The sequence below is a fragment of the Pleurodeles waltl genome, chromosome 3_1 (assembly GCF_031143425.1).
Source record: "Pleurodeles waltl isolate 20211129_DDA chromosome 3_1, aPleWal1.hap1.20221129, whole genome shotgun sequence".
Taxonomy (NCBI): domain Eukaryota; kingdom Metazoa; phylum Chordata; class Amphibia; order Caudata; family Salamandridae; genus Pleurodeles; species Pleurodeles waltl.
Genome location: NC_090440.1, coordinates 983,117,747 through 983,145,676, shown reverse-complemented (window position 1 = coordinate 983,145,676; position 27,930 = coordinate 983,117,747).

Here is a 27,930-nt window from a genome sequence, read left to right as displayed (position 1 = left end):
TGGCTTGCCCACTGTTCAATCCTGGGGAGCGCAAAGCCACAGTCTCTCAAGTCTCTACAGTGGGTGGCTTGCCCACTGTTCAATCCTGGGGAGCGCAAAGCCACAGTCTCTCAAGTCTCTACAGTGGGTGGCTTGCCCACTGTTCAATCCTGGGGAGCGCAAAGCCACAGTCTCTCAAGTCTCTACTGTGGGTGGCTTGCCCACTGTTCAATCATGGGGAGTGCAAAGCCACAGTCTCTCAAGTCTCTTCAGTGGGTGGTTTGCCCACTGTTCAATCCTGGGGAGCGCAAAGCCACAGTCTCTCAAGTCTCTACAGTGGGTGGCTTGCCCACTGTTCAATCCTGGGGAGCGCAAAGCCACAGTCTCTCAAGTCTCTACAGTGGGTGGCTTGCCCACTGTTCAATCCTGGGGAGTGCAAAGCCACAGTCTCTCAAGTCGATAACAGTCTCCACTGGTTCTGGACGGGGACTGGTGCCCAGAGTGCTTCATCCTGTTAAGGACAGACGGAGTGGATGCTGTTCTCCACTGGTTCTGGAGGGGGACTGGTGCCCAGAGTTCTTCATCCTGTTAAGGACAGACGGAGTGGATGCATGTCTCCACTGGTTCTGGAGGGGGACTGGTGCCCAGAGTGCATCACTCTCCCCGTGACGGTCCCAGTTTCGTCACTGCCCCTGCCGCTCATGGGCTAGCGGTGCTTGAGTTGGCGGTGCTTGCCCTGTTCAGCGGTGCTTGCCCTGTTCAGCGGTGCTTGACTTTGCTGTCTCTGACCTGTTCAGCGGTGCTTGCCATGGCGGTCTTTGCCCTGTTCAGCAGTGCTTGCCATGGCGGTCTTTGCCCTGTTCAGCGGTGCTTGCCCTGTTCAGCGGTGCTTGACTTAGCTGTCTCTGACTTGTTCAGTGGTGCTTGACTTTGCTGTCTCTGACCTGTGCAGCGTTGTTTGCCATGGCGGTCCCTCATTGCCCAGTGGGGCTGTGGCTGCCGGGGCCCTCCTGGGCACTGACTCTGGCGGTGGCCTCCTGGCCACTGACGATGGGACTGCCCTCCTGGGCACTGACTCTGGCGGTGGCTTCCTGGCCAGTGACGAAGGGGCTGGCGGTGGCCTCCTGGGCAGCGGGGATGATGGCGGGCTTCTCCGCCGTGCTGCTCTTCCCAGACTTTGGCGCTTTCTTCTGCCCCTTCCCCACCTTGGGAGGAGTCACAGCTGAGTGGACAGTCCCCCCGGGACCCTTGTGAGCGGCTTTGCCGGCTGGAGTCTTCCCCCTATTCCGTCGGGCACTGTCCAACTACTGGTGCTTCACAGGGGGGGGACTGGCTGTGCTGTGGTTCTGTGTCACACTGGCTGCCCTGGTGCCCGGTGCACTCCACATACTTCTAACAGGCACCACTGGTACCGGACATTTTTGGGCTGAGGTGCTAGTACGGGACCTATGAATTGGAGGGGGGGGGCGGTGGGAAAGAGGTCAAGGTTGCTCAGGAAAAGTTTCTGCGGAACACTGGGACGGGTAGCTGGAGGGGGTCTGGGAGTGGAGGAAGAGGAGGTGGTTGAAGGAGGTGTAACTTTTGTTGATTTGGGTACAGGTGCAGGTGCATGCGCTGGAGGCTGTCGTGAGGTGGATGGATGTTGGGTCGGTGTGTGCCCACGTTTGTGTACTTTGGGCGGGGGCGTCACAGACACACTGGGAGAGGACACAGGGGAGGTGTAAATGGTAGTGGGGGTGGTGAGTGCAGGTGAGCGGGGTGTGCTGGTGCGGGACGTAGTGGCTGTAGTGGTAGTGCATGCAGGTGAGAGTGTAGATGACACTGGGAGGGAGGAGGGAGACGAGGAGGAGGGGGACACAGTGGAGGCAGTGGATGTTGGTGTGTCTGTATGTGTGTGATGCTTGCGTGAGTGCCTGTGGGATGTGTGGTGCTTATGTTTGCCTGAGCTTCCCTTGTGTGTTGACGTGTGTGCAGGCTGGTCTGATGGTGTGCTTGGGATAGGCTGGGGTACAGGGGATTGGGTCTGGGTGGAGGAAGTTGGAGGGGGGAGGCTAGACACAGGGACAATGGCTGCCATCAGTGCTGAGGCCAGAGATTGCAGGGTTCGATGAAGGGCAGCCTGACCAGAATGAATGCCCTAAGGAATGCATTACTGTGTTGCAACTCCCTTTCTACACCCTGGATGGCATTCACAATTGTAGACTGCCCAACAGTGAGTGACCTGAGGAAGTCAATGGCCTCGTCACTTAGGGCAGCAGAGGTGACAGGGGCAGGGGCTGAGGTGCCTGGGGCGAAGGTGATGCCCACCCTCCTGGGTGAGCGGGCACGGGGCGAAGGCTGAGGGGCTGCTGGGAGGGCAGTGCTGGTAGGGGGGGTGGCAGCTGTACCTGTAGAAGTGGGAGGCACAGATTTTGCCACCACCACAAGGGAGCTCCCATCGGAGGACGAGTCCGTGTCGCTGGTTGCTGATCCTGTCCCCGCCGTGAAGCTCCCCTCGCCCTCCATCCCACTGGTGTATTCAGAGTCCGTGGTGTGGCCATCCATGGCCATGTGGGATGCAGCTCCCTCGTGCTCCGGTGCCACTGTACCTCCCCCTGATGATGCTGAGGCACAAAAGAACAGGGAGAGCACAAAAAGGGGAGGGGGATGACAGAAGAAAGACAGGTTGAGTGCATGGCTTACCGCTACCGTTGGCAGACAATACAGACACAGCAGCCCCCTGCACTTCGTCGCGCTGTTGGGCTCTACTGATGCAGTTCCTGGGATATGGCCTACATGGCTATGCTGGACATCAGCACACATAGATGACACAGGGGCATGTAAACCTGTACTTGGCACTCTACAGAGGTGGGGTGGAGTGCCACATGGCCTGCATTACAGAGGGGCATAGCCTACGGAACTCGCCCTAGCCTAGGGAAACCCACAGCCCTCCTCCCCCACCCAGACACCTTCACTGCGTGCAAAGTCCGCTGAATGAGAGTGTACTCACCCCCTTGTGTCTGCTGTGATGCTCTCAAGCGCCCATCCAACTCAGGGTAGGCCACCGCCAGGATCTGGAACATCAGGGGGGTCATGGTGCGACGGGCACCCCTCCCACGTTGGGAGGCCATCCCCAGCTTAGCCTTCCCCGTCTTCTTGCTCCAGCAGCAAATGTCCTCCCATCTTTTACGGCAGTGGGTGCTCCGTCTCTGGTGGACCCTCAGGGTCCGGACGTCCTTGGCGATGGCACGCCAAATATCCTTCTTCTGGTGGGCGCTGACCTACATGACATGTACAGGGGAAGAAGAGAAGTCATTACCAACTGCACCGTCGAAGTAAGTGGCCCACATCCCTACCCTTGCCATGTGGCACATGCATTCACAGTCATTCATGCTCGCAGAACTCTGCCCCCTTTCTTCTTACAGCCAGCCCTCTCCACCCAGGCATAGCCCATACAACTTGCTCCCTGTGTACTCACCTGTTGGTCTGGAGGACCGTAGAGTAGCGTGTACTGGGGGAGGACCCCGTCCACAAGCTTCTCCAACTCCTGTGCAGTGAAGGCAGGGGCCCTTTCCCCAGACGCACGAGCCATTGTCTCTTCCAGACCGAGGTCACAGCAGCACTTGCAGTATAGGTCCTCTCCTGTCAAAGATCAGGTATCGAGTGATTCAACAGATCGAAAATGGCAGTGACGTCCACGGCGGTGACGTCCGCGGCGGTGCGTATCATCACCGCCGGCACACTTCGTCATTGGCTCCTGGGACCCATAGGGTCCAATGTTAACCAATGCAGCATTGCACTGCGGTCTTCGACCGCCTACCGCGACGGTGTACAACGCCAGCACAGTTACCTCACATCCCATTGTCCCAGTTTAGAGGTCAGGCAGTCGCCATTTCAGGGGCCCACATGGCTTCTTTTTCAACTGCGTCACACATACCTAGGCCTGGACTCAACACACATACAGACAACTTTTTGGATTATGTTTCGTGTTCTGTGTAGCTGTGGGTACATACCTCTGAGTTGCTTGACTCTGTGGTCGCTGTTGTCCTTCCTAGGCACCGTCAGCTGGGACATGTGAGGAGATGGCGGAATCCTCCGGTGTACCGACCACTGGTGGACCTGTTGACAATGGAGGAGCGACATTTAATCATCACCTACAGGTTTGACTGTGCCACAATCCAGGAACTGTGTACACAGTTGGAGCCTGACCTGATGTCAGCTATCCGCCATCCCACAGGGATCCACCCTCAAGTGCAGGTGCTATTAGTGCTCCATTTCCTTGCAAGTGGGTCTTTTCAAACAACAGTGGCCATGGCATCAGCGATATCCCAGCCTATGTTTTCCAACGTGTTGTCCAAAGTGTTGTCTGCCCTGCTGAAACACATGAGGAGCTACATCGTTTTCCCTCAGGTGGAGGATTTGGCTACTGTTAAAGGTGACGTCTATGCCCTTGGACATATCCCCAACATCATAGGTGCCATTGATGGGACCCATGTGGCTTTGGTCCCCCCCCACAGGAGTGAACAGGTCTACAGGAACCGGAAGAGTTATCATTCCATGAATGTACAGATGGTATGTTTGGCAGACCAGTACATCTCCCAGGTAAATGCTATGTTCCCTGGCTCAGTGCTTGACGCCTACATCCTGCGGAATAGCAGCATCCCTTATGTGATGGGTCAACTCCAGAGGCACCGTGTGTGGCTATTAGGGGACTCTGGTTACCCCAACCTGTCATGGCTACTGACCCCAGTGAGGAATCCCAGGACAAGGGCAGAGGAACGCTACAATGAGGCCCATGGGTGGACTAGGAGGGTGATCGACCGCACCTTCGGCCTCCTGAAGGCCAGGTTCAGGTGCCTCCATATGACAGGTGGTTCCCTATTCTACTCACCAAGGAAGGTGTGTCAGATCATCATCGCCTGCTGTATGCTACACAATCTTGCTTTGCGACACCGGGTGCCTTTTCTGCAGGAGGATGGTCCAGATGACGGTGTTGTGGCAGCTGTGGAGCCTTGGGCAGTGATGAAGAGGAAGCAGAGGAAGAAGACATTGACAACAGGGACTCAGTCATCCAGCAATATTTCCAGTGGCACACAGATGAGAACACTTTCTTGCCTACTACAGGTACTTTCACACTTCTACCTCTATCCTGTCTGTCAATTTCAAGCAGTATTTGGTAACTGAGTTGTACATTTCCATTACGGTTTCACAGGTGTGGTTACCAACGTGTGTCATCTGCTTGCATTCTTCATGGACTTGTGATGTGTGACATAGGTATGTTGACATTACATTTGAGAACGGTTTTGTCACTGTCATAGCTAATACACATTTTCAAAATCACAGACTGACCTCAGATTGTTTTGTGCTTCAAGGGTGTTTATTGAATTGCTAAATATTGGAGGGGGTGGTAAAATGGTGAGGGGTGATGGTGGAGGAATGTCCATGGCAGAGTCCAGTATATTAGTCTCACAGGTGCACTGCCCATATGGGCATAGGAAGTGGAGCTGGGGCAGTTCCAATATGGACAGGGTTACAAAGTGGGACAGTGGGATGACAATCAGGGTGGTCTCATTTCTTGGCTGGGGTCTTGCCATCGTGCTCTGTCCTGTTCCTGGATCTCAGGGACCGCTTGCGGGGTGGTTCTCCATCTGCAAGGGGTGGGGTGCTGGTGTGGTGGTTCTGTGGTGGGGCATCCTGTCCACTATCGCCGGCGGAGGTGGTGGGCAGTTCATCGTCCATGCTAGTGTCAGGGGCCCCTTGGAGTGCCACGGTGTCCCTCATGGTGTTCAGTATGTCCTTCAGCACCCCTACGATGGTGCCCAGGGCAGAGCTGATGGTTCTGAGTTCCTCCCTGAACCCCAAATACTGGTCCTCCTGCATGCGCTGGGTCTCCTGAAACTTGTCCAGGACTGTAACCATCGTTTCCTGGGAGTGGTGGTATGCTCCCATGATGGAGGAGAGGGCCTCGTGGAGAGTGGGTTCCCTTGGCCTGTCCGCCCCCTGTCGCACAGCAGCCCTCCCAGTTCCCCTGTGTTCCTGTGCCTCCGTCCCCTGGACCGTGTGCCCACTACCACTGTCCCCAGGTCCCTGTTGTTGTTGGGGTGTTGGGTTATCCTGGGTTCCTTGTAGTGGTGGACACACAGCTGATTGACGTGTCCTGAGTACGGAGGTATGGGCCAGCTGGGTGGGTGCTGTGCTGGTGTTTCCAGAGGGTGGAAGGTCTGTGTTGGGCTGTGACTGGGTGTGGGGAACTGACTGTCCCGAGGCCCACAATGGTCCGGGCTGGTCATCTGGATCCAGTTGGACAGAGCTGCTGTCATCACTGTGGGCCTCTTCTGTGGGTGGGGTAGAGATGTCTGGACCCTCCTGTCTGGTGACGTTGGGTAGTGGTCCTGCAGGGGTGTAAAAGCATGATTATTGCATCTGTGTGTGTCATGGCGTGCAATGGGTGGGTGACCGTATACCCCAGTGCTAGCATTCCTGTGTGAGGGCTTGTGTGATGATGGTTGAGGGGGTGTTATGGGTATGTGCAGTGGGCATGCTTTAGTGAGGGGTGTCCATGCTTTGTTGTGTCATGCAGGGCTTGGTGTTGGGATGGGTGGTTTGTGTTATTAGTACATTAGTGAGGAGTTGGAGTGATAGGGGAGGGGGTGAGGGTGGGGGTCTGTGATAGCATGCAGGTAGGGTGGGGGATATGATAGTTAAGATTTGACTTACCATAGTCCATTCCTCCACTGACTCCTCCGAGGCCCTCAGGATGCATAATGGTCAAGACCTGCTCCTCCCATCTTGTTAGTTGTGGGGGAGGAGGTGGGGGTCCGAAGCCAGTCCACTGTACCGCGAAGTTGTGTCTTGAGACCACGGAACACACCTTCCCCCGTAGGTCGTTCCACCTCTTCCTGATGTCGTCCCGATTTCTTGGGTGCTGTCCCACTGCGTTGACCCTGTCGACTATTCTTCGCCATAGCTCCATCTTCCTAGCTATGGAGGTGTGCTGCACCTGTGATCCAAATAGCTGTGGCTCTACCCGTACGATTTCCTCCACCATGACCCTGAGCTCCTCCTCGGAGAACCTGAGGTGTCCTTGCCGTGCCATGGGGTGGTGTAGGTGATGTGTGGGGTGGTGTATGTGGTGATGAGTGTGGTGATGTGTAGTGGTGTGTGGTGTTTTGTGCGTGGATGTTGTGTGGGTGATGGTGTTGTGTGCATCTGTGTGGTGGGGTTGTCTATGCTGTGCAGTCTCTCTGGCCTTCGTCAATAATTTTTGGTCGTAGGGGTTTGTGAGTGATGTAGGTGTGTGTTTTATATTGTGTTGGGTGTGTGGGAGTGGTGTTTGTATGTGAATCAGGTGTGTGTATTTGGAATTGTCCAATGTGGCGGTGTTTTGGAGATGTGTGTGTATTTTGAGCGCAGCGGTGTGTACCGCCAATGGAATACAACGGTTGAAAGACCGCCGCGTGGATTCGTGGGTTGTGATAGCATGGGCGTGTTTCTGTTGGCGTGATGGTGGAGGATTTGTTTTCGCCAGTTTATCACTGACCTTTGGTGTGGCGGACTTGAGGGGGTGTCTGAATTTCAGCGGATTCCGAGATGTGGGTCATAATAGCTGTGGTGGATTTCCGCAGCCGCAGCGGTGTATTGGTGGTCTTCTGCACGGCGGTAAGCGGCTTTTACCGCCAATGTTGTAATGACCACCCTTGTCTTTTACAAATCATTTTATCAAGCAACTAACAGCCTCATGTACTAAGCCCAAGTCACAAATAGAGGAAGGCATGCAGGCAAATTAACAGGGCGAGCTGAGTCAGAGTAGTCATAGGCCTGGCTCAACTCTAAGAGTCCGTGCATGATCCACATAATGAAAAAGCTTAGCATTTATATTGTGCAACAAACATAGGGCCTGATTACAACTTTGGAGGAGGTGTTAATCCGTCCCAAAAGTGACAGTAAAGTGACGGATATACCGCCAGCCGTATTACGAGTTCCATAGGATATAATGGACTCGTAATACGGCTGGTGGTATATCCGTCACTTTACCGTCACTTTTGGGACGGATTAACACCTCCTCCAAAGTTGTAATCAGGCCCATAATGTGAAAATATGATACAATTTGTTCAAAACTCAAAAAAGTGTATTTCTTTAACATGCGGAAGTGTTTCACCTTAATACATTACATCACTGCTTAGACACACATTTATTAAAAGTGAATTTTTTAGAAACATTCATGGCTTGCCCCCAATGACAGTGCCATTAATGAACTATGAGGCAAGTCAGTAGTCATGTTAACCCTAATTGTAGCCCTGATTCTTATTATAGATGGAGCAACAATATAGTCTAAATCAAGCATAAGAGGTGCTTGTACACTGCACATCCTGAACTCAAGTATTTAAAAGTGTCCTCATATGATATAACAAAGAAAATGGAGGCTCTGTGAAATAAAATATTTGCCTAGGATCGCACAATGTGGACAAGCAGGGAAGCTGGTATTGATTCCGGGTTATGTGCTTTCACATTTTAAAATTCAGGCACCTAATGGGTTTCTCTGCCTTGCTCTCTTTCCTGTTGACATCAAAGATCACTGCTTTATTTTTTATTCTTGGCTCCAAAGGCAAAAAACATGGCACAGAGATAGCAGACCTGACTCAGGTCTTCCGACTCAACTACCAAGACAAGAATGCATTTATCTGGGGGAGCGACACCCCAAACACCCCTCCTGAAGCGACGTCCCTGGGTGCACTCTTCAAAACCTGAGCTTTGAGAGTGCATACCTTTGCCACGAGGCCTGCCATATAAACAGTTTTCTGACTAACAAATCAGAGATATCTCATCACTTGAATTAACAACCAAAATGTTCTTGCCATTACAGTTATCCCCTGGGAAATGTCAAACAGACAAAGATCTCTGCAAGTCGCTCTTGTCTGGACTCAGCCTGTCACGCAAATGGGCCCCCTCACAGTTGCCACAGCACCCTAAAGCTGGCACAAGTTTTAACATGTCATGAAATGTTCACTACAAACTGTACAACTACAGGCAAACTTGAAGGAAAATTACCTCTGTCTTTTCAGTGCTTAGAGAGACAAACTGTTAGAAAAGGGGTTTCTAGTTGGCCAGGGTATGCACCTATGCCGGGCGAGGGAGTTACGCACCCAAGATAACCCCTGCTCATCCCCTTGGTAGCTTGGCACGAACAGTCAGGCTTATCCCAAAGGCACAACACACACACTGCACGTGACACCATAAATACATCACAAAGGACACACAACACCAAGTTATGTAAAAAGAAACTGTATTGCATAAAGCAATATCAGACAAAAAATGACATGTATCAGTAATACCCTGCTACACAAGCAGTGGTTAGAACATCACACAGGTTACTAGTGCTCTGCAACAATAAGCAGTAGTCAGGTAAAAATATAAGTTACTGGTATTCCGCAACACTAGCAGTAGTCAGATTGTCATTATCTCCAGAAATGCACATGTCAGAATAAACATATCCTCGGAGGTGCCAAGACACAGTCATGGATGCACCTAAAATGAAATATTTCCAACTGGCAGACTATTATTGTCACCAATACATTTCCATAGGGCAGCAGCCCTCAACACACCCTCTCATGTGGCCCTGTTGGCTTCCTAAAAGAGCCTCAGGTGAGGAGGCAGACAAGGAAGTGCGGCATTTATAGTGAGGGGCAGAGTACCGTAGGGACAGATGCAGCGCTGGCAAAAATCACCCCCAAACTCATCACTCACTGAGGTTATAGTGTGTTTGCGTCTATCTGCCAGGTCGTACGGAAATTTCAGGGCAACTGTGAGGCACTGAGACATCAGCGTGACTCCCTCAGTCATTACAGTAATGCTCCACACAGAGCTGACCAGATTGGGGCATCCGATGAGGACTTATCCCCGTCCTGCCAGAAAATCCACAGTGAAATGACCCCACCCCTCATGGTAGGAGCACCCTCACCTCCTGAGGAAGGTGCACGGTGAAATGTTGATAGCCCCAATCTGCCGGAGTATTCACCCTGCCTTCCAGCGCAGGAGACCTGAACTGGTCCCTACGCTCACTCCGGTGCACCAGCTACCCGCGACCATAAAGTGCAACTGATTTCTACCAGCGGCCTGGTCTCCTCCCGTACGGGCCCCTGGAGTGTGTGTTCAGAGCCCTCCAGGGCTCTCTGAACTGCCGCCTTAGCCCACGAACGTCCGCCCAGCCCAGGGAAGAACTTCTGGTGACGGGAGCAGCGAGCTCGCTCCTCTGATGTTTTTGTCCATGCCGTGGCTGTGAAGCCCCCTGAATAAGAGCCTGCCTGTGCCTCAGGGGCACTAGGGAGGGTGCACCTCGCTTGTGCTAGCAGGGAGGTTTCCCGAGGCTCCTCTGAACCTCTCCTGCGTCGGAAAAGAGGCGGAAGGCACCACCACGATGTCCATTGTGTGCTCCCTGTGCCAGAAGCAGACTGGCAGGGTTGCGCGAGAATGCCAAATGAAGCGCTCTTCAGGTGCTCTTGGTCGAAGGAGCCAAGAACAGCAAAACGCACACCAGAAGTTTCACGTTGGCCCCTGGGAGACACTTAGGGGGCAAACAGGGCCAGGCAGGGTGCAAACAAAGGAGGCCAGCACCATCAAGGCAGGTAGAGGGGGTTCCTCCTTGCAGTCCAGCAGTACCAGGGAAGTCTAAGTCAGGGAGTACTGACAGCAGGGCAACAAGCAGCAAAGCAATCCTGATGAGTTCTTTGGGCCTCCCAGAAGACACCAGGCAGCAGAGCAACAAACAGGAGAGCAATCCAGATTAGTCCTTTTGGGCAGTCCAGTGATCCTTCTGACAGAGGTTCAGTTTCAGTTCCCAAAAGTGCTCTCCCTATGTGGGGTAAAGCCCCCTTCTTATGCTCATTTTGCACACTCTCCACAAAAAAGGGGGAGAAGGGAATCTGACCAGCCCTAACTAGATTTAGGAATGTCCCCTCTCTCTTCCAGCACAGACTCTAGAAATTGGTGGGGGGTAAACAAGCCCTTTGTGTGAGGCCAGGTCACAGCCTTTACAAATGTAGGTGTGTCCTGCCTCTCCCTCTCGCAGCCCAGGAAGGCCATTCAATCTGCAGATGCACCATTGTGACACCTCCACCCTCCCTGTGTATAGTCTCTCTGAAAAGTATGCACAAAGCCCAGCTGTCACTCTGCCTCAGGCTTGGATTGGAGTCAAGCTGCAAAACACCAGTCATAAGCACAGAGAAATGCTCACTTACTAAAAGTTGCATTTCTATAAAGGTAATAAAAAAACACCAACACCAGTAATCATCATTTATCACTCCCATTACAACCATACCAAACATGCCTACGCCACCCATCTTAGATCAGACAATACCGCTTAGACACATGTTAGGGCATTTCCAATGCAATCTTATGAGAAGGGCAGCACCCACAGTAGTGAGAAGCCAACTAGGCTGTTTGTCACTACCAGGACAGGCCACACAGCTAGGCACATGTCCTGCCTTTTACATACATAGCACCCTGACCAGAGGGCTAGCTAGGGCCTACCTTAGGGGTGATTTATATGTAGGAAATGGGAAGTTCCAGGCCTGGCAAGTAAATTTAGATGTCAGGTCCCTGTTTCACTAAACGGCACACGCAGGCCCTGTGCTAGCAGGCCTGAGACAGGTTTGAAAGGCGACTTCTGTGTGTGGCACAAGCTGCGCTGCAAGCCCACAAGTAGCATTTAACTTACAGGTCTTGGGTATAAGGATACCACTGCACAAGGGACTTACAGGTAAATTAAATGTGCCAATCGGTTGTAAGCCAATCATACCAGGTTTAAAAAGAAGGGCATATGCACTTTAGCACTGACCAGCAGTGATAAAGTGCCCAGAGCCCTAACGTCAACAAAAGGGGTCCGAAAAATAGGAGGAGGAAGGCAAAAGGTTTGGGGATGACCCTGTAAAAAGGGCCAGGTCCAAAACAAAACTATTTACGTCAGTGTTTAATTTGTAAATAAAAACTTGTGGGTGCTCAAAGCTCTCTTCTGAAACTCGCGGCTGCTGCAATTAAATGTGCGAGTACGGAATACTGAGGCAGAGTAATTCTGAAGCCATCTTGGGCATTTTTAATCCATTTAGAGCCACTCCCTGCCCCTTTAGCCCATTTTTGCAGCTTTCTGCTTTCTCCCTTTGTGATGCTTTTTCATTTTTTTCTTACTCCGTCTTTCCCATATGTCTCTTTTGCTTGCAGCAAATGAATGAGGCCGAAAAAAAAGTGCACCTCTCAAGGATAATTGCCCGTGCTCTGCACCGGCAACCACCAGCTCAAATCAACTTAATTAAGCTCTATTTTATGTGGAATTAAAAATCCATCTTTTGCTAATGAGCATTTTCATTTTGCCACAGTTGGTATGCAGCATAGGGATTTGCAGGCCTTTCACCAACTGGCAGAGACCAACTCTCTCTTGACACCTGTGTTTGCCCTGCGATGACTGCCACAAGGGGGTACCCCCCGCTCCTCTTCCTTGCCTGCTGACAGCCATTTCCCCACCTACAACTCCATGAACAAATGCAAACTCCATTAAATTGATGATCCTAATTAGGACTAAAATAGGAATATTCCTCACAAGTAAATATGAGAAATTGATTATTATAAGAGATTTAGGCAAAATTACTGTGATTGTTGCTGCACCATCCTGAAAGCACATTAGCACTGCTTGCCTTTTGTAACTACTGCTTATATAGAGCTTGCTGTCTTAAGCCATCTTGCAGGTCAGAAGCACTGTATATCACCCAGCAGTAAATAAATAAACACCCAAGGTATTTATTTACTCAGCATAATAAAAATAAACGTCGAACGCAGAAACAATCTAGATTTTAGCTTGCTACTGTTAGCGCATTCGTCCTTAATAAGTAAACTTATAAGGTGACGCGTATAGGTCGATTAACCTTTTGATTTGCATGGAGTATCCTAGCTATGACATGACCAGTGTTCTCTGAATCAATGCACGAAATTCAATAACTATTTAGACCAATCATTAATCAATAGTTAATAAAAGCAATAAGCATCACACCATGGTCTTTCAGCCATGAATAACCACACCTCAATATACGTTTTAGTAATTTTATTTCCCTTTTGGTTACAATACTAAGTCATGAGATAAATTCAAACTCAATTCATTTAAAATAAAACAGCATTAATTAGTTAGAAGACACCAAAAACATAATCTAATCAAAGCTTGCATCAGAGTACATTCTAAAGCATTAGCACGAGACAATAAAAGAATCAAAGGCAATAGTTAATTTCTAGTCATGGAGTTCAGTATAATAGCCCATCAACCATTTGTCTCTGTAATCTGTCAATCGTCATGTAAGGAAACCCTCATCTAAACCAGATTCGCACCAGCATGTGGGACTTCATGCAAAACAATTTATAAACAAAAATTTAGGAAAAACGTCTAGCTAAGAATACTATTTAGACAGTGCAGTTGGTACCTAGAAAGGAAAGGCACAAAAATACAATTCAGTCACAATGTCAGATCTACCTGTCCACGGTATGCGTCAGCAACAGAGTCAGTCTTCGTCCTCAGGGCATCAGTCGATCAGCATCACATCACGCTCTCAGTCAGAGTGTATGAGCCCAACGACAGAATCTCGAAACACTTTTGCGGTTTCGCAGTCTCTCTCCCCTAACAACATCTGATCTCTCTTCCCTCTGTTACGTTGTAATATCAAAGTCACCCAGACTATCCCCCAATTTCCAATTGGAGAATTAATCGTACATTATTACCCTAACCAATAGAGTCCATAAATCAAATCTATGAATTCTAATATTTCACAGTTCACATGTCATTGATTGGTTCGCCTTACGATGTTCTAATCATCCGGCTCATCAGGTGTCAAAAATGATGCATCTTCTTCTCCAGTCAGTGTCTTCATTGTTCGAGTCGTGGGAAAATACATCTAGCACACATTACACACTTGACAATACAATTCTAGAGACTTCATCTCCTGTCCGTCGGTTCTCATAGAAAGCTCCAGTTAAGCATTTTATTAAAACAATGTGCAGTTTACGGTTAGTTCATTTTGTCAGCATTTTCCATTGAACACAAAAAAATACAGTTTCTGCACGAGGCCTGGCAAGATTAGGCCGAGACACTCGCTAGGTTAAGGCCTACAATTATTGAAAAACAAAGGTTATAACTCTCAATATGACATATTACTACATTAGTCTAATACATTTTCAATATTTTATGTATGTTAATCACTCATTTAGTACATTTCGTAAATACTGATGGCCATTCTCCGATGTCTCAATTTCAAACTTGAACATTATTTTTCTATGTTATTCATTTTCTACCAAATTAATTATTCAAAACACATAAACATTCATTAATAATTTCTAATTAAGACATTTGCATTAACAATCCCTCCTCTGATGACTAAATATGTAATCACACTACTTTTACCACCTACTAAATTTTATAACTCAAATTCCTCAACATTTTGTCTTCTTCTTGAAGTTTCCCTAAAGATTCTTTCCCTGTTTCGTTCTTCCCTCTCTGATTATTTTTAGACCTTTTCAATTTAATCTTTTGGCACAATTTACATAATCCCCATATTCCTAATAAACAAGCTATCACAATTAATATTCCCTGCATACTTTTTAATAGTACCCCATTCCAAATTTTACTAAGCCAATTTCCCATTGAAGCAAACCCTTTACCAACCTTTTCTCAAACACCTGGTTCTTTTAACTCCTTCAGATCACTACTTGAGTTAGTCAGATTAGTAAGTAAGTCTTTTATCTCTTTACTATTGTTAGGGATATACGAACAACAATACCTAGAGCTAATAATTTTACAGACTCTGCCGTCCTTCGTTAGAAGGATGTCTGAAGCAAGACGATTTTGAAGAGTCATAGCTCTATCCGCAGCCAATTTAGTATCTATCAGGAGTATTGCCCCGGTGAAATTGGTCAGCATGTTATCCACAATAGTAGACAACTATTGAATATTGATCGAATTCAGAATGACTCCCAGTGAAGGAATCACCGCACCAAATATATCTCCCACTACTGCAGAAGAGGACTCCCTCCTCTGTCTCTTTGTCACGACTCACGTGCTGCTTGCGCCTGGAATTTGCAGATCTGGTGGCGTGGATCTTCAATGTTCGACTTTGGCCCAAAAAGGGGCGACTCTTTCTGGTAGCCACGGTGCTGTAGGCAATGGAGACGCCAAGAACAGACCGTGCCCTTCAGAAAATAGCGCCAGAGGGAAAAAACCCCTTAGAAAAAGGGGAAAAACCTCCAAACAGGAAGATTCCTGGAAAAAACAAGAACAAACAAACAGGAATCCAAAAGGAGCAAAAGTCAGGAAACACAGAATGCTGAAATCCAGAACCAATAGGTGAGGAAATCAGGAGCGAAGACACTAACTGAGCAGAAAGTGTTGCAGCGCAAAGAAAGAAGAAAACACAGCCCTTATATACTAAAAAACAGGAAGTGACCCACAGGAAGTAAAAGGACACCATCTTAGACAGGGAAACAACACATAGAACAGAATAGAACAGGAACCATAGAGAATAGGGAACAAGGAATGCTGGGAAAGAACAAGAATCTGGGAAGGGGGAAAAGACATAAAGAAAGGCACAACAAAAGACTGCAGAAAAGAAGAAAAAGAAGAAAAAAGGGAAAGAAACGAAAAAACAGGTAAGAGGGGTCATAGACCCCTAGTATAGTGGAAAGCAGAAGGTAGAACGAGGCCCCATGCAAGTCTGGGGCCTCGAAATGCGCAGGAGAGGCTGGGGGCGCGCCGCGTCCTAGCAACGCGGTGCGCGGCCCGAGCCGAACGCCCGGCTTGAGTCGAGCTCTCGGCTCGCGCCGCACCGTGCGGCGCGACACTCTTATGATGTAATTCAGTCATTTTCAGAAACAATTTCAAATCCTCTATCTGGTAAATCTTTGGGAATACGATCCCCAAATAACATGTCCCATACCATCCTCTTGGAAGATGGCAATAAGCATTCAGTCCACAAATATAATAAATTCCCGGAATCGCAGGGTCCTGACCATTCAACATAAAAGTCAGTTTACTCTGAAACAGGAACACATGCCTACATTCACTCGTACCCACAAATAAAGTGTCAGTGCGCAACTTTGGCCTATATATACAAAGCTTCCCTACGTGTAATGCATATAAAGCTAATTTCCCTTGCGTTTTAATTGCAGTGCAAGCATAATCATTTTTGTAAGTCCTTTTCTCTAATTCTTTTTCTAATTTCTCCTTTAATGCTTTCCTCCTATCATCAGTATGACCTAAGAAGCTCTTCTCTAAAGGTGTAAGCAAACATGTTAAGTTGTTTTTATCTGCAAAGGCCGTTACAAACGTTGGTTGGTACAGGTTCAAAGAATCCTCTAACCAATACTATGTCATGATCTTTAGCTACTCTACTCAGATACCGAATAATTGGAAAAAACGAAAACACTACATTGTGATTCGAATCAAAATATTGGATATACTCCTGGTCATAAAACCTTGTTAGTAGCAGACTACAACTTATCCCGTAGGTTAGTGGAAGACTATGTTAAGTAACTCCTTCCTTGACTGATGAAGGAATTTGCGTACACACAAGACAATCTCTTGCATCCATCGTCTCAACATACTCACTCAACAAGCAATAGAAAACATTAGAAGAAAGTTCTCCTTGAGCATTAGTATAATCATGCTAATATTTCTCATCTAACTTAAACTTCTCTAAGGCCGTTAGTTTAGTAGTCTCAGAAGCAGAAGTATGGTTGGCTCCTTTTGCATCAAGAACAGACATACCCACAATCAACACTATAAACAAAATCTCACACATGATTGCCAAACCAATGCTCATATATTTGCTGTGCCCAGCATTCCTAACCTGCTTATCAAAATCAGCCATGATCTGTAAAGAATCAGAAAGCAGAAGTAACTTAGAAAAGTGCATCAAAATTCTAAAATAGACAATTCTTCTTTCAGCAGTTCAGCTTCACATCCAGGACCCCTTCTCCTTGACAAAATTGATTAGCAGCTTGTCACATCCAGTTTTCAACGTCAAATCAGGTTATCAATGTATTTTCCGGTTACTTTCAACAGTCTCTTTTTCTCACAATATTTCTCAGATTTGTTTCAACAGCTCGGCTCCTTGATCATCTTCAGGTCACATCAAAATATTGACTTGGAACTTCCCTATCAAAACAAAAAGACATAAACTTGTGTTGCCATTCATTTGTAGTTGCATACACCCATTCAGGACCTGCGTATCTTCTACTTGCTATTCTCTTTCTCTTCAACTTTAGATTACCACTCAACTCTCCTTTACTCAGTTCTTCTTTTCTCATGGTATCTACTTCTTCCTCTATTGTTTGATCGACAACCACTTCTTTCCTTTTCTCTACTTACCGATTCAGGCCAATTATCTCCTTTCCTTGAACCTTCTGTCAATATTTTCTTCAGAATTGGACTTGTCTCCTTTTCTTTATCTGTGGAGTTTTCTCTCGATGGACCTGCGACAGGCTCAGGAGGAGTCAGATCACGTTGACTTTGATCTAGCTCGACTCCCTTCCCTTCTGGGTCTAGCTCTTGCTCTGTTTGTTTCTCAGAATCGTCTGCTTCTGGGTGAACCCCTGCTGTGCTAGGCTCTCCTGCTGCGTCAGTTGAGATAGGTTCTCCAGCACCCTCCTGTAACTCCTCACTTTTGTCTCTTACAGGGGTGATAGAATCATCTTCTACAAGCTCTGGTTTGGCTTCAGGTTCTCTTTGTTCCTTCTCTGGTTCTGGTGCTCCAACTTGCTTTGCAGTTGTTGGTGCTTTCAACAAAGCTTCTTCATTATCCAGTGGACATGCCACTTTCTTCATGTGACTTGCATGAATCCAGTTCGGAATTCCTGCACACTTCACAGCTGTTGTAGTTGTCCAAATCACTTGATACAGCCCTCTCCAACGTGGCTCCAAACACATCTTGTGAACATGTTTTCGAACAACAACCCAGTCGCCGGCTCTCAGGTTGTGTCCTGGATCATGAATTGGTGGCAGTGTGGTGGCCTCCACATGCTGAGAGAAAGAGCGAACCACATCAGCCAGACCCTTGCAGTAGTCCAACACCATATCATCTGTAATATTGACAAGTGCATTGGCTGGAAATGCTGGCAACCTCATTGCTCTGCCCATAAGGATCTTGTGGGGCGACAGTCCTGTCTTCCTGTCAGGTGTGTTTCTCATTGACATCAACACTAAAGGTAATGCGTCTGGCCATTTCAAATTCGTAGCTGCACACATTTTGGCAATTCTTGATTTTAAAGTACCATTCATCTGCTCCACTAGTCCTGAGGCTTCAGGGTGATAACTACAATGCAACTCCTGATCAATGTTCAATGCTGCACACAAACGTTTAATCACCTCGTTATTGAAGTGCGTTCCCCTATCTGATTCTAAAGAGATTGGAAATCTGAAATGTGGTATCAATTCTCTAAGCAACAGCTTCGCTACTGTGAGGCTGTCATTCCTTCTTGTAGGGAACGCTTCAATCCAGTGACTAAAAATGTGCACAATCACCAATACATACTTCAAACCTCCACACGCAGGCATCTCAATTAAATCCAATTGCATTCTGCTGAATGGACCTCCTGCTCTTCCAATGTGGCTCAAGTTCACCACAGTCCCTTTTACCCGCATTTAATTGTGGCCAAATAACACAACAATGGCATACTGCTTTAGCTGCAGTCTAAACTTGGGGTTAAACCAATACATTTTGAACAGACGAACCATAGCATCCCTCCCAATGTGTGCCTTACCATGATAGTACCATGCCATTTGTGACAGCAAACTATTTGGCAAAACCATTTGACCCTCTTCGGATACCCATAGCTCATCCAGCCTCTGAACACATTTCATTTTGAGCCATGAACGTTTCTCTTCTTTGTCCACATTACTTTGCAAAGTTTTCAATTCTTCTAATGTGTCGATCACCTTTAATGTAAAACACATACATGTAGTGTCTTCTTCAGACATCAATTCCCACTTGTCCTTGAACGATATACAGTTCAATGTGCAAAACCTTGCGACTTGATCTGCATATCCATTCCCCAGTGACACGTAGTCCTGCGATTTTAGATGTGCAATGCATTTCACCACGGCAGTTTCTTCAGGCAATTGTATTGCATTCAGCAACTCTTTTATCCTTTCACCATTTCTCACTGGTGAACCAGTAGAGGTCAGGAAACCTCTCTGCGACCACAATTGACTAAAATCATGAACTATTCCAAATCTGTATTGACTATCTGTATAGATAGTGACTCTCAATCTAGCAGATACATGTCACGCCCTAGTTAGAGCTACCAATTCTGCTACTTGTGCAGAATATACTCCTCAAAGCCAGGAAGCTTCTAAAGTACCTGTAATTGTGCACACGGCATATCCTGCTCTCAATGTCCCTGTACCATCTCTGAGACAAGAACCATCAACGAAGACAATTTGGTCATTCTCTTCCAATCGTGTATCTCTAATGTCAGGTCTCGGTTTTGTGCACAACTCAGTTACTTCAAGACAATCATGCCCAATGTCTTCCTCCCTTTCAATTTCAGCAGTATCACTTGGAAGTAAAGTTGCCGGGTTCAGCACTGTACATCTTTTCAGTGTTACATTAGGAGCACCTAAAATGCTCGTCTCATATCTTGTCAGTCTGGCACCAGTCAAGTATTGTGTTTTCGTCCTTGTCAGTAAAATCTCTATCGAGTGAGGGACCATTACAGTCAGGGGATATCCCATCACTACTCCTTCACACTGTGAAAGACTCTGACCAACTGCGACAACTGCATGCAAACAACCTGGTAAGGCTGCTGCAATTGGGTCCAAGGTAGATGAAAAATATGCTACCGGGCGATAAGCACCTCCACGGACCTGAGTCAAGACAGACAATGAACATGCATTACGCTCATGACAAAACAATGTGAAAGGTTTCATTTAATCAGACATACCCAATGCTGGAGCTCTGCATAAACTCTCTCTCAACTCAGTGAATGCTTTCATCTGTTCCTGGTCTAATGCTATGGGATCAGTAACATCCTTACATGTCAGTTTCTGCAATGGCTTTGGAATTTCAGCAAAATTCGGAATCCACTGACAACAATAATCTACCATTCCCAGAAGCGTCCTGACATCTCTCTGTGAAGTCAGAGGGCTTCTAGTCAATATCATTGTAATTCTCTCTCTTGATATTATCCTCAACCCTTTCTCAATCTGGTGACCCAAATACTTCACTACTTTCTGGCAGTAATACAATTTCAGTGGCGACACTTGATGGCCAAATTTTCCCAAATAATTCAACAGGGCAATCGAGTCCTACTTACACTCATCCCTTGTTTTGGATGCAATCAACAAATCATCAATGTACTGTACGAAAGTTGATTGAAACGGCAATTCCAATGACTCCAATTTCTTTTTCAAGATCTGATTAAACAAGGATGGTGACTCTGTGTACCCTTGAGGAATTCTACACCAGCTGTAGACTCTGTCTAGGAATTTGAAACTAAAGAGAAACTGACTATCCTCATGTAGAGGCACAGAAAAGAATGCTTGTGGCAAATCTAGCACTGTGAACCATTCTGCATTACATGGAATCTGGAACATTATTACTGCTGGATTGGGCACTATGGGACAACACTTGACCACTATGTCATTTATTTTTCTCAAGCCCTGAACAATTCGCACCTTCCCACATGGCTTCTACAAACACATTATCAGTGAATTACATGGGCTGCTCAGCACTTCTTTCAGGACTCCCTGCTTCACAAAATCTCCAATTATCTATGCCACTTTCATCAAGACATCTTGTGGCATATTGTACTGTGGAAGCTGTGGAAACACTATATTTGGCTTCAAAGTAACCTCAATTGGTTCCACTCCCTTGGTCAAACCTACTTCTTTACCTGTCAGATCTCACACCTTTTCCTGTACTGTTGCCTGCAAATCAGAATGAAGCTCGTTCACTGTAAACATGGGAAAAACTCAATCAATGGGTACTCTTCGTTGGCAGTTTCACACTCAACTTCTAGAGCTGGGTCTTCTTCATCATCACTATTGGTCTGAATCTCAATTCCATCATTTGGACAAGTAATTGAACACCTTGTTTTACACAATATGTCCCTTCCCAGTAGGGATACTGGACTTGAATCACAGACCACAAACTTATGTAGTCCCTGGAAGTTGCCAATCTCAACTTGCACTGGATCTGTGACCGGGTTCATCAAATGCTTATATGCTACCGCCACAACCTGAACCGTTCTTCCTGAAAGAGGCAAATTCGGAACTTCTGCACTTCTCACTGTAGAGCGCGTAGCTCCAATATCCACCAAAAATGAGACCTTGTGACCCATCACCTTTCCTCTCACATAGGGTCCTCTCTGAACTACTTCGAAGGAGGCTGAAATAACATATGGCTCCTCATCTGAACTATCACTCATCCATTCACCATTTATTTTGTTCTCACTGTGTAATGGGAATTGGTGCACTGGAGTAACTGTCTTGTCTCTGACCTGTAACCTGTTGAGTAACCATCATCTGCTGCTGCTCCATCGGGGCCTTAAGGTATCTGCATTTGCTGTCTAGGTACCATAGGAACCTGCTGCTGCACTGGTTGCAACTGTGTCCACTGTGCACAAAGCATTTGCACCTGCTGCATGGGTTGAAAATGTTGCATCTGATTCATGTTATTCTGGAAATTTGGGTTAGGACCTCTCATTCTTGGTATTCTTACATTTTGGAATGTATTGACATCACCATTTTGCTGAACAGCACCTTCCTGCACCATCGTCAGACACTACCGCTTCCAGTGTCCCACGGCTCTGCTAATTTGACACGGTAACATCTTCTTCATCCCTTGCACATCATTCTGAACCACTACAGTACTCAAATCCGGTCCATGATTCATATTAACTCCACAACCCCTACCTCTCATCTGAGGCAGTTCCCTGCTAATGTGGTATCTGTTGAACAAAAGTTCCCTGCACTCCTGTTTGAGCTCCCTTAATCTGCATCACCATCACTTTCTCCTTCAGCTTTTTCTGTTTCAACTCAATCTCGTCACTACAGTACTTTGCATAGTGCAACACCTCATCAATTGGTTTTGCTTGCCAGCAAATCAAATGACTCTTAATCATCTGCCTATTTCAGATCTCAGTCCTTCCACGAACCTGAACACAAAATGCAGCATGTTTTTCGGCTCAATTGCTTCCTTACCATTGTACTCCTTGAACGCTTTCAACAATCTCTCATAATACGCAAGTATTGACTCCTTTCTTCCCTGCACTGTCCTATCAATCCTCTGCCAATCAATATTTTTAGGCGAAATTCCCGTCTTCAGGAACTCAATCGCCTTATAATAATGCTTCATTACTTCAGGAGATGGTGCACCTGTGCTTCTATCCCTTTCTGGTTCACTTGTCGGACAATCTACTGCTCTCTTACACTCAACCCACAAATCAGCTGGAACCACTATTTCCAACAAGGTATTCAGGTCTTCCCATAGGCATTTTGAAAGCTTCACAAACCTGCTTGTCTGCTGATACCACTCAATCAGTTTCTCCCTCAGTTTTGGATAATCATTTGTGAATGACAGAACATCACTCCTGTGCCAAGGGGCATGAACAAACTGCCCTCCTGGAATCTCTCTCATTGGTAAAATCTTTACTGGATCTTTTCCCTGTTGCACCTTCTCAGGCACCTCTAGAGAATCTTGTTTCCTTTTATCCTTCTTCTTCACCCATCTGCCTTCCCATTTTTCCAATGCTCCCCACATTTGAGCACTCTGCAATAGTTGTTTAAGGTGCGTCTTCATTCCAGCTGACCTCATGTGTTCAAAATCTTTTGCCTAAAAATCTAACCTGTAGCTCCTTTTCAGATGCTTTGTTCTTTCAATTTCTTTGTCCAGTTTTTCTGCCAAATCTGCCAACCTCTGATGTATGTTGTCCACCTCTCTCATAATTCTCGGACATAAGTATCGCAACTCTGCTTCTGTACAGGATTCCAACCTATTCACCCCCATTGTTCTCTTGACTGGTTCATTCACTTCCGTACTCAACCTAACACGATCGATCTGCTCTTCACTCTTGGAAGCATTCTATGGGGTGTTCAACTTGTCTAACCAATTGTTCAACTGCTGTCCTGTCAATACCTGTAACAAAATGTTACTTGCATTTAGTGGTGGCATCTGCTGTACCACTGCACTTGAGCTTTGCGGTGTCATAATCTTTAAGCTCTGACCTGCACTCGGGCCATTTACGGCATCAGGAAGTGCGACAAGTGGACTGAGATCCAACAATGACCTTCATCCATCAAAGGTCTGACCCATGGAAGAGACTATTTGAACCTGCTCACTTATTCACCTCCTCACTAGACTCTGAGACATCGTACCCTGTTCTCCTGTGATGGATTCCTTCTGCACAAACAATGGTACTGCTAGACCAACAGTAATCGGCAGCGATATTGCATCTGGGGCTGCTCTAGCACCTGCATTCTGTGGAACAGTAATTCCCATACTGTGATTCATTACCGGAGTCAAATCTGACTGTGTCCCTGTCATTGGTGTAAACCTCGGCATACCTTGCGGCTGTGCCTGGGGCATCAATATCGGAGTCGGCTCAGCCTGAACCAGTAATGGTCTTGGCACCAATTGCTCCATAGGCACCACTAAGTTTGAAGTTTCCCAAGAACCGGCACTTCAGGATAAATTCTCTGTATCGGTGGCGGATGCAGCTGTGCCAGGATTGCCGAAGCAGTCAATACATTAGGATTATTCTGCACCACACTTTGTACCTGTCCATTATTAACCTGTGCTGGACTCACTGTCCCCATTGCCTGTGCCGGGGCTGTTGGATCAGAACTAGTACTCGGACCCCCTTCATGCACTGCATATGGTGTAGGTCGGTCTCTCAGTCTCTGAGTAGTAAGATCTTCATCATCTGATTCCTCTTCTACTATGGAAGCCCTTTTCACCTCTTTATTACCAGATGAACTCTTATCACTTTTACTAGTAGCTTTCTTTCCTTCCGTCTGATCTTCCTGTGTAATAGCAGGAAACAACTTAACATCCTGCAATGTCACTGTTCTCCACTTCTTCTGTTCCCAATCCCATCTCACTTCCGCTAGAGAACTCTACCTTTCTTACTCTCCTTTTAAATTGTATTTCCTGCTGTTGTCTCGCTATCAGCTCCCAAACCGCTAAGACCTCAAACTGTGCTGGTCTCGGAAGGGGCCTTGTTTCATACAGCGCCATCCGCAACTGGTCCAAAATGCTCAAATTAATCTTTCCATGCTCTGGAAACTCTAGAACTCCCTGTTTCTCTTTCAATTTGCACCATTGCTTTAACCAAAGTCATGGCACGACACCTTGCTCCTCCATCACAATGTAAGCCGGTATACCTTCCTTCGGTGTAGGCTCCCTTACAGTTGCTTTATATATGTATCTCACTTTAGGACACTCCTAAATGCTTTGAAAAACGTCATCTTTTCTACTTTTTGTGTATTCGAATCAAATCAGGAAATTACTTTAACTCACAAGATTCCTTTCACCCACTTTCTCAACCAAATGTCTCTCACGGACGGCTGTCAATCCGTGCGCGACCCTTCTCACTATCCAACCTATCCCAGTGTGGCACCAATGACGTCACACTCACACGTACTGCGGCGTACAAAGTCTTGCGGCTCGTCCTCCTAAACTCAGAATCTCATAAAACTAATGCACAATATTGCGAGGACCAACCAAAAAAACAAATCTGCTGGTTTACTACAGGAAGGGTAACACAATTGCTTCAGAAACCTTACGGATTTTCACTGATGGCCCTTTCGCTCACGCAGCTATTCCTCTTTCTCGGTCTCCCAGATTTGCAAGCAAAATTCGACCCGCACATTTTTACTCTCAACTGATTAATGGGTCTGTCCTGGTGCACATAGGACTCGTCAGATCTCAGTCGAAATTTTCTCTTGCTCACTTTAACTCACACACTGACTTGTTGACCACGCCCGATCAACCTACTAAACCAGAGAGATTACAACATATAACCAAGTGTCTCCTACACTTGTCAATATACTCCGGAGTCTTAGACCACGCAGGGTCTGTACATCAACAACCACGTGGACAATTTTTTTTGCGCAAAGCGCCACACTCATATGAAGTTCGACGACTTCCCTACTCTCATACTGCGGAGTACGCACACTCCTACTAAAACTTCATTTGGAGTACTCAGACTCCCTAACTTCCCTCACATACGTCACAATTCCCCTGCGATTTGCATAAGCTATGCAAGCGCAACCTATCTCTCTCACACTATCAATAAAACACCGAGAAAATACCCAACATTACTAGCAGGATCTGGGAAAGTCATCTCTGGGCTTAAGGTGACATAATTCTTGCTACAATTGCCATTTCGAAAAACAAAATCCAAATCTAAAAAATTATGAATAACTGACCAGTCTTAAACTACTACCATAACCATCAGTCACCACATAACTAGTTCTCCAAGGAAACTAACCATCAAGCTGCTATCAAAAACTGTTTGCGCGTCAGTGCATAATAAGTAAACATACAAGGTGAGGTGTATAGGTCAATGAACCTTTTGATTCGCATGGAGTATCCTAGCTAGAACGTGACCAATGTTCTCTGAATCAATGAACAAAATTCAATAACCATTTAGACCAATCAATAATCAATAGTTGATAAAAGCAATAAGCATCACACCATGGCCTTTCAGCCATGAATAACTAAACCTCAATATACGTTTTAGTAATTTTATTTCCCTTTTGGTTACAATACTAAGTCATGAGATAAATTCAAACTGAATTCAATTCAAATAAAACAGCATTATTAGTTAGAAGATGCCAAACACATAATCTACTCAAAGCTTGCATCAGAGTGCATTCTAAAGCATTAGCACACGTCAATAAAAGAATCAAAGGCAATAGTTAATTTCTAGTCATGGAGTTCAGTATAATAGTCCGTCAACCATTTGTCTCTGTAATCTGTCAATCGTCATGTAAGGAAACCCTCATCTAAACCAGATTCTCATCATCATGTGAGACTTCTTGCAAAACAATTTATAAACAAAAATTTAGGAAAACCATCTAGCTAAGAATACTATTTAGACAACGCAGTTGGTACCTAGAAAGGAAAGGCACAAAAATACAATTTAGTCACATTGTCATATCTACCTATCCACGGTATGGGTCAGGAACGGAGTCAGTCTTCGTCCTCAGGTCATCAGTCGATCAGCATCACATCAGGCTCTCAGTCAGAGTGTATGAGCCCAATGACAGAATCTCGAAACACCTTTGCGGTCTCGCAGTCTCTCTCTCCTAACAACATCTGATCTCTTTTCCCTCTGTCACGTTGTTATATCAAAGTCACCCAGACTATCCCCCAATTTCCAATTGGTCAATTAATCGTACATTATTACCCTAACCAATAGAGTCCATAAATCAAATCTATGAATTCTAATATTTCACAGTTCACATACTATTGATTGGTTCGCCTTAGGATATTCTCATCATCCGGCTCGTTAGGTATCAAAAATGTTCCATCTTCTTCTCCAGTCAGTGTCTTCATTTTTCGAGTACTGGGAAAGTACATCTAGCACACATTACACAATTCGATACAATTCTAGAGACATCATCTCCTGTCCGTCGGTTCTCATAGAAAGCTCCAGTTAAGCATTTTATTAAAACAATGAGCAGTTCACAGTTAGCTCATTTCATCAGCATTTGCCATTGAATGCTCAAAAATACAGCTTCTGCATGAGGCCTGGCAAGACTAGGCCAAGACACTTGCTAATTTAAGGCCTACAATTGTTGAAAAACATAGGTTATAACTCTCAATATGACATATTATTACATTAGTCTAAAACATTTTCAACATTTTATGTATGTTAATCACTCATTTAGTACATTTCGTAAATACTGGTGGTCATTCTCCGAGGTCACAATTTCAAACGTGCATATTATTTTTCTATGTTATTAATTTTCTAACAAATTCATTATTCAAAACACATAAACATTCATTATTAATTTCTAATTAAGACATTGTGTTAACACTACCTACAGGTTGCACAGAGAGCAGCTCTGTAAGAGCAGCAACCCTCAGAGCTTTCTCAGAGCAGCAGCTTAGATTCTTTCATCATCTAATAGAAACACATTTGAAAAAAATACCCGGATTAATGTAAGCTACAGGTGCCTAAATAAGGCCTCAATGTTATTGTAGGACATGGCACAATTAATTATCAGCGTTAATGAAGCTATGTTCTAACCCAAATCAACATTGATATAATTAATGATGCAATACAACTAGTTGGACGTTGCTAGGGTGTTTCTCTCCAGTGTAATTACTCATAATTACTGCAAAATTGCTCAAAATTGTAAGTAGTTACTTTAGAAGCGTAATCCAGCTTTTAGCACTATTTTCTGAATGCAAAATACACTCTCACTTTCAAATAGTTCATAAGATGCATTTTGCATTAAGAAAATAGAACTTGGGACCAGACGTACAAAGCTTTTTTCTATGAGCAAACGGCCCAGTTTGCAGAATTGGGCTGTTTGCGCACAGAAAAAAACATTTTGGTATGTACAAATGCTATTTTGTGATTCAGTAATATATTGACCATATAGCAACATAGGTTTGCGAGTCTCATTTAGAAAGGGGCGGGCCAAGGGTGTACCTTCCTAATTGCGAGTCGCAGTGGAATATATGATTGCTTTGTGACCGTGCTTGGGGTCGCAAAACAATTACAGTTAACAGCCATTTCCAATTGATGCTAACCCATTTGCAAGTGGAAAGAGGTCCCCTTTGTAAATGGGGGCGCAATTTTTTTTTCAGTTCAGGCAGTCGTCCCACTGACCGCTGCCTACTATGAAAAAAACAAAACTGAAAATTTCATTTTTATTTTTGAAACACACCCTGTTTGCCTTTAAGGAAAGCGGGCTGCATTAAAAAGGCCACT